This window comes from Cebidichthys violaceus, unplaced genomic scaffold (genome assembly GCF_023349555.1).
Source record: "Cebidichthys violaceus isolate CVI_PGR_0920_01 unplaced genomic scaffold, fCebVio1.0.p SCAF_73, whole genome shotgun sequence".
Lineage (NCBI taxonomy): Eukaryota > Metazoa > Chordata > Actinopteri > Perciformes > Stichaeidae > Cebidichthys > Cebidichthys violaceus.
The window spans coordinates 33,030-46,852 of NW_027176957.1; the positions used below are offsets into that span (position 1 = coordinate 33,030).

The following is a 13,823-nucleotide window of genomic DNA, read 5'->3' on the forward strand; positions in this document are numbered from 1 at the left end:
AATACACCAGAATTAAATAAATCGTACTCTGCATCAAGTCTATGGAGGGTCGTGCAAAGAGCCTGGTATTTGTGTCTGATACTGAATCTGTTGAGGCAGCAACTTTATTTCTACTTAAATCTGTATTTTTAATAAGTGGAAATCGGTGGGTCATTGATGTCTACAATATACATAAATAACTAAATACTTCCTAATTAATGATTCAATGTCCAGTTTTTGCTGATGAAACTATTTTATATGCCCCAGGCACCGCTCCAGCCCGAGACCTGACTCGTCTTCAGTCTGCCTTGGATGGTTTCCAGTTATCACTCCTTAACCACAGACTGGTTTTAAATGCAGGAAAGAACAAGTACATAGTATTCTCCACCTCCACCAGTGACCCTGACTTCCCCGTCATTAGAATTCTTAACAACACTCACATTACTCTTGCTGAGTCATACAAATATTTAGTAATTTGGCTTGAATCATATTCAACATTTGACTCAAACATGATAAAAGTCAAACTAGGCTTCTTGGATAGTTAAAGGATGTCTGTTGATCCTCCAACTGTAGAACTATTGTGCAGTCGACCTTCAAGTCTGCCCTCGACTAACGAGATATTCTTCATCGTCACGCTGCTGTTAAACCATGTTCATCATAGTGCTTTACGCCTCATCACTAATGACTCGTCATTGTCACTCTTCCTATATTTACCAAACAAGTAGCATTTCAGTGAGGTAAAGGGACTTGTCTTTAAACGGTGCATCTTGAACATCTTGTTAACATCAGTTCTCTCTACTTCAATCTGGGCCGATTGGCTAAAAGCAGCACATGTTGAGCCTGTCAGATTCAAAAGGTCAAGGGTCGTGTTTCTGTCTGTTGCTGGTCATTGATAAAGTGAACACATTGTTTCTTCAGTTACTGTTGACCTTGCATAATTCAACCAATGCGATGATTTCCCCCTAACTTAAGTAAAGTGCTATTAAACACACAATGAACATGTTAATCATGCTTCAGTTCTGTAAAATATTTATTCTACAGGAAAACAAATTGAATTCATTTCAGTGAAGACTTTGTAAAACATTTGCTAGAAAACAAAAAAGATAATATGTCATTCTGGTGACATTATGTTGTGTTGGAAAATGAATTCGCCGGTGCAAATTGGTAAAATATATCCATGATTAAATAATGAACCGATAATACAATAACGATGATGAAGTTTATTTTAATTGCATACAATAGATGCCAAGTCAACCAACAGAAGTATTCTCTATTAGTATGAGCATTTGATGCTTTAAAACGTTAGTGATAGAAGTCATGGTTTGTCTGACTCCAACTGCTCTGCATGCTTTGCAGTTTGCTTCGTGGTGTTTTCTTGTGACAATACAGAAGCTTCGAATAAAGCAGAAAGCAAGTAAGATGACATAAATGAAATATGTGAATATTTTATTCAATTTGAACTGAAGGAGTGGCCAAATGAATACTTTGTGAACAAAAAACCTTTGATGTATGAAGTTAAACAACAAATAATTTAATAGTTGAGGAGATATTTCAGTAAAAAAAGTAAAATGTCTACCTGCTGGTGACACCAGAGAAAAGTTTAGAGGTAAAGTTATAAGAATACATAATATGTCCGTCAAAATATAGATAATCACAGAAAAAAATGTTGTCATTGTCTTAATTGATCTGTATTTGTCTTTGCTTTTAAATGTGCTCTTTTCTTTTCAACTAAAAGCACTTTGTAAGGTTAAGAAAGGATGAACAGAAGTAAAGTTTATCAAAGTTTATTTATTATCACGTAACAAATCACAGTCCAGCTGTTTAAGAAAAATTGCCAAACTGTTCACGAATGCCCTGTGATGTCAATAAATAAACTTCTTTGTTGGCTATTACCACATCATCCACATACATGGAACTCTTTGTGTTCTTTGCATTTCACACTTTAATACTTTAAATACTTTACATATTAACATGGATATCCAAATGAAGACAACGGAGCAGTCACAGTATGCAGCACAGTGTGTAGATTCAATAAACTCCTAACAGTGTAATGCAAATGAATACAAAGAACTGAACTATGGGTATTAAATACCTCCTTCATGTTGTTGTATCTGTACACAGTGTGAGAATCATTTGGTTCTCTGTCAATGTCAGTAACAGTTATATTTCTGCTCGTCTTATGTCAGAACAATAAACATTTCATCAGTGCATAATATCAGCGTGATCATAAATTAATTTTGTATTTGTAAAGAACAAAAGTCAGAGTTAAAGCTTCTTATAATGTAATAGATATAATAGATAATATAAATAACAGGTATGCATGTTAAATAATGATACTAAATACAGTTCAATTCTTCAGCCTCTTCATAAATAACACTTGATGTTTAAAGCGTCTAACTGTTGGCAGTATTTAGTCTCTTGTTCCAGTCCAGTTGTTAATTCCAAATAACTGCTGTAACAATTGCTACAACGAAAAAGAAACTTGTTTTGTTGATGACTGCAGAGGAGGCAGCAGCTGCTGTGGTTGTTGTTGCTGCTGGTGTAGTTGTTGTTGGGGCTAATGTGGTTGTTGTTGTTGCAGCTGCTGTGGTCGTTGTTGCTGCTGGTGTAGTTGTTGTTGGGGCTAATGTGGTTGTTGTTGTTGGGGCTAATGTGGTTGTTGTTGTTGGGGCTAATGTGGTAGTTGTTGCAGCTGCTGTGGTCGTTGTTGCTGCTGGTGTAGTTGTTGTTTGGGCAACAGTGGTTGTTGTAGCTGCACCTGGGGTTGTTGTTGCAGCTGTGGTTGTTGTGGCTGCACCTGGGGTTGTTGGGGCAACTGTGGTTGTTGTTGCTGAACCTAGGGTTGTTGGGGCAACTGTGGTCGTTGTTGCTGCTGGTGTAGTTGTTGTTAGGGCAACTGTGGTTGTTGTGGCTGCACCTGGGGTTGTTGTTGCAGCTGTGGTTGTTGTGGCTGCACCTGTGGTTGTTGGGGCAACTGTGGTTGTTATTGCTGAACCTAGGGTTGTTGGGGCAACTGTGGTCGTTGTTGCTGCTGGTGTAGTTGTTGTTAGGGAAACTGTGGTTGTTGTGGCTGCACCTGGGGTTGTTGTTGCAGCTGCTGTGGTCGTTGTTACTGCCGGTGTAGTTGTTGTTAGGGCAATTGTGGTTGTTGTGACTGAACCTGGGGTTGTTGGGGCAACTGTGGTTGTTGTGGCTGCACCTGGGGTTGTTGGAGCAACTGTGGTTGTTGTGGCTGCACCTGGGGTTGTTGGGGCAACTGTGGTTGTTGTGGCTGCACCTGGGGTTGTTGGGGCAACTGTGGTTGTGACTAAACCTGGGGTTGTTGGGGCAACTGTGGTCGTTGTTGCTGAACCTGGGGTTGTTGTTGCAGCTGCTGTGGTTGTTGTTGCTGCTGGTGTAGTTGTTGTTTGGGGAGCTGTGGTTGTTGCGGCAGCTGTGGTTGTTGCAGCTGGTGCAGTTGTTGTTGCTGCTGCTGGGGTTGTTGTTGCTGGTGCAGTTGTGGTTGCTGATGGTATAGTTGTTGTTAGGGCAGCTGTGGTTGTTGCGGCAGATATGGTTGTTGCAACAGCTGTGATTGTTACAGCTGCTGGGGTTGTTGTTGCAACTGGGGCAGTTGTTGTTGCTGCTGCTGTAGTTGCTGTTAAGGCAGCTGTGGTCGTTGTGGCTGCTGTAGTTGTTGTTTGGGGAGCTGTGGTTGTTGCGGCAGCTGTGGTCGTTGTTGCGGCAGCTGTGGTTGTTGCGGCAGCTGTGGTTGTTGCAGCAGTTGTGGTTGTTGCAGCTGGTGCAGTTGTTGTTGCTGCTGCTGGGGTTGTTGTTAAGGTAGCTGTGGTCGTTGTTGCGGCTGCTGTAGTTGTTGCTGCTGCTGTAGTTGTTGTTGTGGCAGCTGTGGTAGTTGCGGCAGATGTGGATGTTGCAACAGCTGTAGTTGTTGCAGCTGGTACAGTTGTTGTTGCAGCTGGGGCAGTTGTTGTTGTTGCTGCTGCTGTAGTTGTTGTTAAGGCAGCTGTGGTTGTTGTTGCGGCTGCTGTAGTTGTTGGGGCAATTGTGGTTGTTGCAGCTGCTGGTGTTGTTGTTGTTGCAGCTGCTGTGGACATTGTTGCTGCTGGTGTAGTTGTTGTTTGGGCAACTGTGGTTGTTGTGGCTGCACCTGGGGTTGTTGTTGCAGCTGTGGTTGTTGGGGCAGCTGTGGTTGTTACGGCAGCTGTGGTTGCTGCTGCTGTAGTTGTTGAGGCAACTGTAGTTGCTACAGCTGCTGGTGTTGTTGTTGTAGCTGGGGCAGTTGTTGCAACTGGGGCAGTTGTTGTTGCTGCTGCTGTAGTTGTTGTTGTGGCAGCTGTGGTAGTTGCGGCAGATGTGGTAGTTGCGGCAAATGTGGTAGTTGCGGCAGATGTGGTTGTTGCAACAGCTGCAGTTGTTGTTGCAGCTGGGGCAGTTGTTGTTGCTGCTGCTGTAGTTGTTGTTAAGGCAGCTGTGGTCATTGTTGCGGCTGCTGTAGTTATTGGGGCAACTGTGGTTGTTGTGGCTGCACCTGGGGTTGTTGTTGCAGCTGTGGTTGTTGGGGCAGCTGTGGTTGTTGCGGCAGCTGTGGTTGTTTCTGCTGCTGTAGTTGTTGAGGCAACTGTAGTTGCTGCAGCTGCTGGTGTTGTTGTAGCTGGGGCAGTTGTTGTTGGTGCTGCTGTAGTTGTTGTGGCAGCTGTGGTAGTTGCGGCAGATATGGTTGTTGCAACAGCTGTAGTTGTTGCAGCTGGTGCAGTTGTTGCAGCTGGGACAGTTGTTGTTGCTGCTGCTGCTGTAGTTGTTGTTAAGGCAGCTGTGGTCGTTGTTGCGGCTGCTGTAGTTGTTTGGGCAATTGTGGTTGTTGTGGCTGCACCTGGGGTTGTTGTTGCAGCTGTGGTTGTTGGGGCAGCTGTTGTTGTTGCGGCAGCTGTGGTTGTTGCTGCTGCTGTAGTTGTTGAGGCAACTGTAGTTGCTACAGCTGCTGGTGTTGTTGTTGTAGCTGGGGCAGTTGTTGTTGCTGCTGCTGTAGTTGTTGTTGTGGCAGCTGTGGTTGTTGCTGCTGCTGTAGTTGTTGAGGCAACTGTTGTTGCTGCTGCTGCTGGTGTTGTTGTAGCTGGGGCTGTTGTTGCAGCTGGGGCAGTTGTTGTTGCTGCTGCTGTAGTTGTTGTTGTGGCAGCTGTAGTAGTTGCAGCAGATGTGGTTGTTGCAACAGCTGTAGTTGTTGTTGCAGCTGGGGCAGTTGTTGTTGCTGCTGCTGCTGTAGTTGTTAAGGCAGCTGTGGTCGTTGTTGCGGCTGCTGTACTTGTTGGGGCAACTGTGGTTGTTGCTGCTGCTGTAGTTGTTGTTGTGGCAGCTGTGGTAGTTGCGGCAGATGTGGTTGTTGCAACAGCTGTAGTTGTTGTTGCAGCTGGTGCAGTTGTTGTTGCAGCTGGGGCAGTTGTTGTTGCTGCTGCTGCTGTAGTTGTTGTTAAGGCAGCTGTGGTTGTTGTTGCGGCTGCTGTAGTTGTTTGGGCAAATGTGGTTGTTGCAGCTGCTGTGGACGTTGTTGCTGCTGGTGTAGTTTGGGCAACTGTGGTTGTTGTTACTGCACCTGGGGTTGTTGTTGCAGCTGTGGTTGTTGGGGCAGCTGTGTTAGTTGCGGCAGATGTGGTTGTTGCAGCTGCTGGTGTTGTTGTTGCAGCTGCTGTGGACGTTGTTGCTGCTGGTGTAGTTGTTGTTTGGGCAACTGTGGTTGTTGTGGCTGCACCTGGGGTTGTATTTGCAGCTGTGGTTGTTGGGGCAGCTGTGGTTGTTGCTGTTGCTGTAGTTGTTGAGGCAACTGTGGTTGCTACAGCTGTTGGTGTTGTTGTTGTAGCTGGGGCAGTTGTTGTTGCTGCTGCTGCTGTAGTTGTTGTTAAGACAGCTGTGGTCATTGTTAAGGCTGCTGTAGTTGTTGGGGCAACTGTAGTTATTGCAGCTGCTGTGGTCGTTGTGGCTGCAGCTGTGGTTGTTGTTGCAGCTGGTGCCATTGTTGCTGCTGTTGTTGTTGTTAAGGCAGCTGTGGTCGTTGTTAAGGCTGCTGTAGTTGTTGGAGCAACTGTAGTTGTTTCAGCTGCTGTGGTCGTTGTGGCTGCAGCTGGGGTTGTTGCAGCTGCTGTGTTCGTTGTTTCTGCTGGTGCCGTTGCTGCAACTGTGGTTGTTGCCACTACAGCTGTGGTTGTTGTTGCTCCTGGTGTAGTTGTTGTTTGGGCAGCTGTGGTTGTTGTTGCTCCTGGTGTAGTTGTTGTTTGGGCAGCTGTGGTTGTTGCAACAGCTGTTGTTGTTGCAGCTGGTGCAGTTGTTGTTGCAGCTGCTGTGGTTGTTGCAACAGCTGTGGTTGTTGTTGCAGCTGTGGTCGTTGCTGCGGCTGCTGTAGTTGTTGGTGAAGCAGCTGTGGTTGTTGTTGCGGCTGCCGCTGTGGTTGTTGCATCTGATGTGGTCGTTGTTGCAGCTGGTGTTGTAGTTGTTGAGGCAACTGTGGTTGTTGCGGCAGCTGTGGTTGTTGCGGCTACTGTAGTTGTTGTTGAGGCAACCGTGGTTGTTGAGCTCTGTGCATTGCCTGATGCTATTCAGCAATACAATGGATCAATCAGTAAGAATTTGAAATTTGGATTCCACATTTGCAATTTTTTATTGCATCTTTTACTGAGAATCAATAACTTAAACTTACCAATACACAGAAGTAGGACGACACAGATCTTCATCATCATCATGGGAAAGTGCTTTTCTGTTCTATAAATTTAAAAGCAGATGTTTCTTAGATTCAATTCAGTGATGACAACTAAATAGTGTTTTGACAATTCCTACATTTTGTAAGATCTGTAATTAAAACCATCTGTTATTGATATTCATAGGCAGTGTTGTAAATCGCTGATTTACCAAAATGTCATGTCATCGATACCATAATGTTTAAATAGGTTGTATTACTTTCAGTGATTATTTCACTGCATCTTTAAGACAATTATACTTTGTTAGCTGTTAATACTAACTACTGCCATTTATTGAGAGGAAAATTAAACGTTACAAATTAGGATTGTCGTTGTGTTAGCATCTGCACTGTTTATGGAATAAAACATGCTTTTTTGTCAATTAAATAAACTTTTGAAATAGATAGATATATAGTTAATTTAATTATCCCGCAAGGGGACATTTTTCGCTACATCAGCAATTAATGACATTAAAGCAATCAAAGAAACAGAGTAAAAATATTAAATATCAAATCAAAACATCAAATTCACAATATATACAAGAAGAATAACAGAGTACAACTATTAGATATAAAAATGCAAAATAAATAAAATGAATAATAGAATAATATTAAATGAACTAACTCAACAGTAGTGCAAAGACTTAACCAAACAGAGTAACGGTGTTATGGTTTTGCAATTGATTTGGCCCAAGGTGATTTATTGTACAGTCTTACTGCAGTGGGTTAAGTTAAATACAACTGTCAAATATCAACATATAACATATTTTAGCTGTTAAATAAATAAGTGTCATAATAAATTACACAAGGAGAACAGAAAACTGTAACACCAATGATAAACAACAAATATGTACTTGTATAACATTATAATACAAATAAGGCTGGAAATACGACTCACAATAATTGAAATTGGACAAATATTCACAAATTAAAAACTTACAGATTTTGTCTGGCCTTGACTTCTCTTTGCTGCCGTGACTGAAGTTGTGATGCTCTCTGATTCCACCTGTTCAGTGTCCTTTGCTGTTTGCTGGTTGATGTCCTCCACTGAACCAATAGCAGCTTTTATATCCTCACAAAGCAGGTAAGATGACATCAGGCAGTAAACAAGGACGTACATGAATTGTGTATGTTCTTTTAAGGCGTGGTGGCCACACCCTAATTGAGTAATGTCTTTTTCATCCTGCAGTTAGAAACCTGTTGAGGGACATTCTTTTCAGATATGACGTTGGATTTATTTTTAGGGATGATATTTATGACGTAAATATTTGTTTATCTTCCAGATAAGACTTCACCAACCTTTTTCGTCATTGTGCAGCTATGTCTTGTTTAGTTGTTTTCTTATGTTAGTACGTGTGGTAGTACCACACCTTCAGGAGAGAACGTAGTAACTCTGTCGAGAATGAGCAGACACTTTAACGTGGTGTTCACTTTGGTGTCTTTGGTCTGAAATACACCAGAATTAAATAAATCGTACTCTGCATCAAGTCTATGGAGGGTCGTGCAAAGAGCCTGGTATTTGTGTCTGATACTGAATCTGTTGAGGCAGCAACTTTATTTCTACTTAAATCTGTATTTTTAATAAGTGGAAATCGGTGGGTCATTGATGTCTACAATATACATAAATAACTAAATACTTCCTAATTAATGATTCAATGTCCAGTTTTTGCTGATGAAACTATTTTATATGCCCCAGGCACCGCTCCAGCCCGAGACCTGACTCGTCTTCAGTCTGCCTTGGATGGTTTCCAGTTATCACTCCTTAACCACAGACTGGTTTTAAATGCAGGAAAGAACAAGTACATAGTATTCTCCACCTCCACCAGTGACCCTGACTTCCCCGTCATTAGAATTCTTAACAACACTCACATTACTCTTGCTGAGTCATACAAATATTTAGTAATTTGGCTTGAATCATATTCAACATTTGACTCAAACATGATAAAAGTCAAACTAGGCTTCTTGGATAGTTAAAGGATGTCTGTTGATCCTCCAACTGTAGAACTATTGTGCAGTCGACCTTCAAGTCTGCCCTCGACTAACGAGATATTCTTCATCGTCACGCTGCTGTTAAACCATGTTCATCATAGTGCTTTACGCCTCATCACTAATGACTCGTCATTGTCACTCTTCCTATATTTACCAAACAAGTAGCATTTCAGTGAGGTAAAGGGACTTGTCTTTAAACGGTGCATCTTGAACATCTTGTTAACATCAGTTCTCTCTACTTCAATCTGGGCCGATTGGCTAAAAGCAGCACATGTTGAGCCTGTCAGATTCAAAAGGTCAAGGGTCGTGTTTCTGTCTGTTGCTGGTCATTGATAAAGTGAACACATTGTTTCTTCAGTTACTGTTGACCTTGCATAATTCAACCAATGCGATGATTTCCCCCTAACTTAAGTAAAGTGCTATTAAACACACAATGAACATGTTAATCATGCTACAGTTCTGTAAAATATTTATTCTACAGGAAAACAAATTGAATTCATTTCAGTGAAGACTTTGTAAAACATTTGCTAGAAAACAAAAAAGATAATATGTCATTCTGGTGACATTATGTTGTGTTGGAAAATGAATTCGCCGGTGCAAATTGGTAAAATATATCCATGATTAAATAATGAACCGATAATACAATAACGATGATGAAGTTTATTTTAATTGCATACAATAGATGCCAAGTCAACCAACAGAAGTATTCTCTATTAGTATGAGCATTTGATGCTTTAAAACGTTAGTGATAGAAGTCATGGTTTGTCTGACTCCAACTGCTCTGCATGCTTTGCAGTTTGCTTCGTGGTGTTTTCTTGTGACAATACAGAAGCTTCGAATAAAGCAGAAAGCAAGTAAGATGACATAAATGAAATATGTGAATATTTTATTCAATTTGAACTGAAGGAGTGGCCAAATGAATACTTTGTGAACAAAAAACCTTTGATGTATGAAGTTAAACAACAAATAATTTAATAGTTGAGGAGATATTTCAGTAAAAAAAGTAAAATGTCTACCTGCTGGTGACACCAGAGAAAAGTTTAGAGGTAAAGTTATAAGAATACATAATATGTCCGTCAAAATATAGATAATCACAGAAAAAAATGTTGTCATTGTCTTAATTGATCTGTATTTGTCTTTGCTTTTAAATGTGCTCTTTTCTTTTCAACTAAAAGCACTTTGTAAGGTTAAGAAAGGATGAACAGAAGTAAAGTTTATCAAAGTTTATTTATTATCACGTAACAAATCACAGTCCAGCTGTTTAAGAAAAATTGCCAAACTGTTCACGAATGCCCTGTGATGTCAATAAATAAACTTCTTTGTTGGCTATTACCACATCATCCACATACATGGAACTCTTTGTGTTCTTTGCATTTCACACTTTAATACTTTAAATACTTTACATATTAACATGGATATCCAAATGAAGACAACGGAGCAGTCACAGTATGCAGCACAGTGTGTAGATTCAATAAACTCCTAACAGTGTAATGCAAATGAATACAAAGAACTGAACTATGGGTATTAAATACCTCCTTCATGTTGTTGTATCTGTACACAGTGTGAGAATCATTTGGTTCTCTGTCAATGTCAGTAACAGTTATATTTCTGCTCGTCTTATGTCAGAACAATAAACATTTCATCAGTGCATAATATCAGCGTGATCATAAATTAATTTTGTATTTGTAAAGAACAAAAGTCAGAGTTAAAGCTTCTTATAATGTAATAGATATAATAGATAATATAAATAACAGGTATGCATGTTAAATAATGATACTAAATACAGTTCAATTCTTCAGCCTCTTCATAAATAACACTTGATGTTTAAAGCGTCTAACTGTTGGCAGTATTTAGTCTCTTGTTCCAGTCCAGTTGTTAATTCCAAATAACTGCTGTAACAATTGCTACAACGAAAAAGAAACTTGTTTTGTTGATGACTGCAGAGGAGGCAGCAGCTGCTGTGGTTGTTGTTGCTGCTGGTGTAGTTGTTGTTGGGGCTAATGTGGTTGTTGTTGTTGCAGCTGCTGTGGTCGTTGTTGCTGCTGGTGTAGTTGTTGTTGGGGCTAATGTGGTTGTTGTTGTTGGGGCTAATGTGGTTGTTGTTGTTGGGGCTAATGTGGTAGTTGTTGCAGCTGCTGTGGTCGTTGTTGCTGCTGGTGTAGTTGTTGTTTGGGCAACAGTGGTTGTTGTAGCTGCACCTGGGGTTGTTGTTGCAGCTGTGGTTGTTGTGGCTGCACCTGGGGTTGTTGGGGCAACTGTGGTTGTTGTTGCTGAACCTAGGGTTGTTGGGGCAACTGTGGTCGTTGTTGCTGCTGGTGTAGTTGTTGTTAGGGCAACTGTGGTTGTTGTGGCTGCACCTGGGGTTGTTGTTGCAGCTGTGGTTGTTGTGGCTGCACCTGTGGTTGTTGGGGCAACTGTGGTTGTTATTGCTGAACCTAGGGTTGTTGGGGCAACTGTGGTCGTTGTTGCTGCTGGTGTAGTTGTTGTTAGGGAAACTGTGGTTGTTGTGGCTGCACCTGGGGTTGTTGTTGCAGCTGCTGTGGTCGTTGTTACTGCCGGTGTAGTTGTTGTTAGGGCAATTGTGGTTGTTGTGACTGAACCTGGGGTTGTTGGGGCAACTGTGGTTGTTGTGGCTGCACCTGGGGTTGTTGGAGCAACTGTGGTTGTTGTGGCTGCACCTGGGGTTGTTGGGGCAACTGTGGTTGTTGTGGCTGCACCTGGGGTTGTTGGGGCAACTGTGGTTGTGACTAAACCTGGGGTTGTTGGGGCAACTGTGGTCGTTGTTGCTGAACCTGGGGTTGTTGTTGCAGCTGCTGTGGTTGTTGTTGCTGCTGGTGTAGTTGTTGTTTGGGGAGCTGTGGTTGTTGCGGCAGCTGTGGTTGTTGCAGCTGGTGCAGTTGTTGTTGCTGCTGCTGGGGTTGTTGTTGCTGGTGCAGTTGTGGTTGCTGATGGTATAGTTGTTGTTAGGGCAGCTGTGGTTGTTGCGGCAGATATGGTTGTTGCAACAGCTGTGATTGTTACAGCTGCTGGGGTTGTTGTTGCAACTGGGGCAGTTGTTGTTGCTGCTGCTGTAGTTGCTGTTAAGGCAGCTGTGGTCGTTGTGGCTGCTGTAGTTGTTGTTTGGGGAGCTGTGGTTGTTGCGGCAGCTGTGGTCGTTGTTGCGGCAGCTGTGGTTGTTGCGGCAGCTGTTGTCGTTGTTGCGGCAGCTGTGGTTGTTGCAGCAGTTGTGGTTGTTGCAGCTGGTGCAGTTGTTGTTGCTGCTGCTGGGGTTGTTGTTAAGGTAGCTGTGGTCGTTGTTGCGGCTGCTGTAGTTGTTGCTGCTGCTGTATTTGTTGTTGTGGCAGCTGTGGTAGTTGCGGCAGATGTGGTAGTTGCGGCAGATGTGGATGTTGCAACAGCTGTAGTTGTTGCAGCTGGTACAGTTGTTGTTGCAGCTGGGGCAGTTGTTGTTGTTGCTGCTGCTGTAGTTGTTGTTAAGGCAGCTGTGGTTGTTGTTGCGGCTGCTGTAGTTGTTGGGGCAATTGTGGTTGTTGCAGCTGCTGGTGTTGTTGTTGTTGCAGCTGCTGTGGACATTGTTGCTGCTGGTGTAGTTGTTGTTTGGGCAACTGTGGTTGTTGTGGCTGCACCTGGGGTTGTTGTTGCAGCTGTGGTTGTTGGGGCAGCTGTGGTTGTTACGGCAGCTGTGGTTGCTGCTGCTGTAGTTGTTGAGGCAACTGTAGTTGCTACAGCTGCTGGTGTTGTTGTTGTAGCTGGGACAGTTGTTGCAACTGGGGCAGTTGTTGTTGCTGCTGCTGTAGTTGTTGTTGTGGCAGCTGTGGTAGTTGCGGCAGATGTGGTTGTTGCAACAGCTGTAGTTGTTGTTGCAGCTGGTGCAGTTGTTGCAGCTTGGGCAGTTGTTGTTGCTGCTGCTGGTGTTGTTGTTGTAGCTGGGGCAGTTGTTGCAGCTTGGGCAGTTGTTGTTGCTGCTGCTGTAGTTGTTGTGCCAGCTGTGGTAGTTGCGACAGATGTGGTAGTTGCGGCAGATGTGGTTGTTGCAACAGCTGTAGTTGTTGTTTCAGCTGGTGCAGTTGTTGTTGCAGCTGGGGCAGTTGTTGTTGCTGCTGCTGCTGTAGTTGTTGGGGCAACTGTGGTTGTTGTGGCTGCATCTGGGGTTGTTGTTGCAGCTGTGGTTGTTGGGGCATCTGTGGTTGTTGCGGCAGCTGTGGTTGTTGCTGTTGCTGTAGTTGTTGAGGCAACTGTAGTTGCTGCAGCTGCTGGTGTTGTTGTTGTAGCTGGGCCAGTTGTTGCAGCTCGGGCAGTTGTTGTTGCTGCTGCTGTAGTTGTTGTTGTGGCAGCTGTGGTAGTTGCGGCAGATGTGGTTGTTGCAACAGCTGTAGTTGTTGTTGCAGCTGGTGCAGTTGTTGTTGCATCTGGGGCAGTTGTTGTTGCTGCTGCTGCTGTAGTTGTTGGGGCAACTGTGGTTGTTGCAGCTGCTGTGGACGTTGTTGCTGCTGGTGTAGTTGTTGTTTGGGCAACTGTGGTTGTTGTGGCTGCACCTGGGGTTGTTGCTGCTGCTGTAGTTGTTGAGGCAACTGTAGTTGCTACAGCTGCTGGTGTTGTTGTTGTAGCTGGGCCAGTTGTTGTTGCTGATGCTGTAGTTGTTGTTGTGGCAGCTGTGGTAGTTGCGACAGATGTGGTTGTTGCAACAGCTGTAGTTGTTGTTTCAGCTGGTGCAGTTGTTGTTGCAGCTGGGGCAGTTGTTGTTGCTGCTGCTGCTGCTGTAGTTGTTGGTAAGGCAGCTGTGGTCGTTGTTGCAGCTGCTGTAGTTGTTGGGGCAACTGTGGTTGTTGTGGCTGCACCTGGGGTTGTTGTTGCAGCTGTGGTTGTTGCGGCAGCTGTGGTTGTTGCTGCTGCTGTAGTTGTTGAGGCAACAGTAGTTGTTGCCGCTGCTGGTGTTGTTGTTGTAGCTGGGGCAGTTGTTGCAGCTGGGGCAGTTGTTGTTGTTGCTGCTGTTGTTGTTGTTGTGGCAGCTGTGGTAGTTGCGGCAGATGTGGTTGTTGCAACAGCTGTAGTTGTTGTTGCAGCTGGTGCAGCTGTTGTTGCATCTGGGGCAGTTGTTGTTGCTGCTGTAGTTGTTGGGGCAACTGTGGTTGTT

General features: G+C 43.6%; 1 pseudogene; it reads right to left on the minus strand.

The window, feature by feature from the left end:
- Positions 1-1,747: 1,747 nt before the first annotated feature.
- LOC137891986 (probable serine/threonine-protein kinase tsuA) lies at positions 1,748-13,773 on the minus strand (annotated as a pseudogene).
- Positions 13,774-13,823: the final 50 nt, after the last annotated feature.